Source organism: Tachysurus vachellii, chromosome 3, assembly GCF_030014155.1.
Source record: "Tachysurus vachellii isolate PV-2020 chromosome 3, HZAU_Pvac_v1, whole genome shotgun sequence".
Classification (NCBI taxonomy): domain Eukaryota; kingdom Metazoa; phylum Chordata; class Actinopteri; order Siluriformes; family Bagridae; genus Tachysurus; species Tachysurus vachellii.
Genome location: NC_083462.1, coordinates 4,292,741 through 4,295,240, shown reverse-complemented (window position 1 = coordinate 4,295,240; position 2,500 = coordinate 4,292,741). Strand labels below are relative to the sequence as shown.

Genomic DNA, 2,500 nt, shown 5'->3' with positions numbered 1-2,500 from the left:
ATAGACAGGTGATATCACGATACCGATAGACAGGTGATATCACGATACCGATAGACAGGTGATATCACGATACCGATAGACAGGTGATATCACAATACCGATAGACAGGTGATATCACGATATTACTGAGCATCACGATACCGATAGACAGGTGATATCACGATATTACTGAGCATCACGATACCGATAGACAGGTGATATGACAATATTAACGAGCATCATGATACCGATAGACAGGTGATATCACAATACCGATAGACAGGTGATATCATATTACTGAGCATCACGATACCGATAGACAGGTGATATCACGATATTACTGAGTATCACGATACCGATAGACAGGTGATATCACGATACCTATAGACAGGTGATATCACGATATTACTGAGTATCACGATACCGATAGACAGGTGATATCACGATACCTATAGACAGGTGATATCACAATATTACCGAACATCACGATACCGATAGAAATTTCTGTGAAAAATCACACTGACTTGGGTTTAAAATCCACATGTTAGGTGAACGTCTGTCACTCAGGATCCTAACAATAAAGCACACACACACACACACACACACACACACACACACTCATCTGTGTGAACAGGAGTCAGATATTTCTACTCCAGGTAAAAAAGCTTCATACTGCAGCCTCTGTTACCTGCCTCAGGTAACACGTGTGTGTGCTTTTAGGTGTCTATGTGCATTATAAGCAGGAGAGTAAGATGGCAGTGCAGTTTTATTTTGCATACAATAGATGGGTTCTGTGTGTGTGTGTGTCTGTGTGTGTGTGTGTGTTTTTACTCCATATCGAATGTTTCTGACACTTGGGGAAGGGTTGTTGTTTGTTGTCTTGACACAAGAATAATTGTCCTCTAACGGCTTTCTCAGTCCTTTGGGTCTCTTCCCTCCCATCTCACACACACACACACACACACACACACACACACACACACACACACACACACACACACACAGAAGAGGCACTTAACACCCCTACCAGGCTGCCCTGTTACTACCATATGGCTCAGCACCCAGTCACTAGGGAGCAGAGGTCGGAGGTCAAACCCATGATTTCATTTATTTATGACACCAGAGAGAGAGAGAGAGAGAGAGAGAGAGAGAGAGAGAGAGAGAGATTACGGGGACATGAGCAGGTTGGTTAACAGATGGATAAAAAATCAGCGTATCAGAACAGTATCTTTGGTGGTAACACAGGATTATATTAATAACAACAGAGAAACACACTTAAGGTTTGATGTTGCATTGTGAGACACTTTTCTGCTCACCACAGTAATAGAGTGATTATCTGAGTTACTATAGACTTCCTGTCAGCTCTGATCAGTCTGATCTCTCGTCTGATCCCTCAACAAGGTGATTCAGCCTGAAGGTCCTCCACTCACTATACTGTTTAAACCCAGACTAAAGCGGCTCGTCCGTCTCCACTGATCACACCACGTTCAAAGTCACAGAGATCAGATCTTTGGTGTTTGGTGACGTTGTGCTGCTGCCACATGACTGGACGACTGCGTACATGAGCAGGTGTTGATGTGAAGTGTTCTGTAAGGAGACGTTTACTGACATTTAACACTTATGGAAGGAGTTTCCAGTGTGAGAGGGAAAGCTTCAAGTTTCCAGATGCCTTCAGGACAGAGGAGCTTCCACTTTGCAGCACTTTGTTTCAGGGAACATTAAACGTAACTATAAAAGGATAAACGTGTCATTTTTACGTTACGTTAATGTAGTATAGAAGGAATAAAACACTAGGTTTTGCTGTTGTAGAAACTTCCCATCAGGCCACATCACACCCCCCTACTGTGGATTAGTTTCCTCTTACAGCACAACACATGTTCTGTTTAATCCCGTACTCATCAAGAACAGCACGAGAAGCGGCTGAGGTTTACGTCTGTCCGTCTTTCCCCAAACTTATCAGTTATATTTATATCTTATGACATGGAGATTTTGAGCGATTCGGTGAGGAAACGTTGACAGTGTGTGTGTCAGAAGAAATCAACACACACAAACACACACATATGAGCATGTAAAGATAGAGTCCTGTTGGAAATTCCAAAATATTCTGAAAGAGAAACATCTAGAGAGAGAGAGAGAGAGAGAGAGAGAGAGAGATCTAGACTGGATATGAGCACCAGGCAGTGGGCATCCTGCCCAGCTCACAGCATTTTAATAATGCACACACACGCGCACACACACACACACACACACACACACACACACACACACACACTGTATCTCTGCTGTGTTGTGTGGGACAGGTGTGACGTCAGAGTTGGTGTGACGTGTGGAGCTCAACACTTTGTTACTCATGCTGATGTAGTGGGTTGTGATTCAGTTACAAAACATGACACCAGATTGTGTGTGGGGTTTACAGTATATGACAATCTCTCTCTCTGTGTCTCTCTCTCTGTCTCTGTGTCTTTTTCTCTGTCTCTCTGTGTGTCTCTCTCTCTGTCTCTCTCTCTGTCTCTGTGTGTGT

The 2,500-nt window shown here is 43.4% G+C and overlaps 1 protein-coding gene across 2 annotated transcripts in view; it reads left to right on the top strand.

The window, feature by feature from the left end:
• The window catches only part of mast1b (microtubule associated serine/threonine kinase 1b), a 34,838-nt gene that overhangs the window by 968 nt on the left and 31,370 nt on the right, over positions 1-2,500 (top strand). The window lies entirely within an intron of this gene.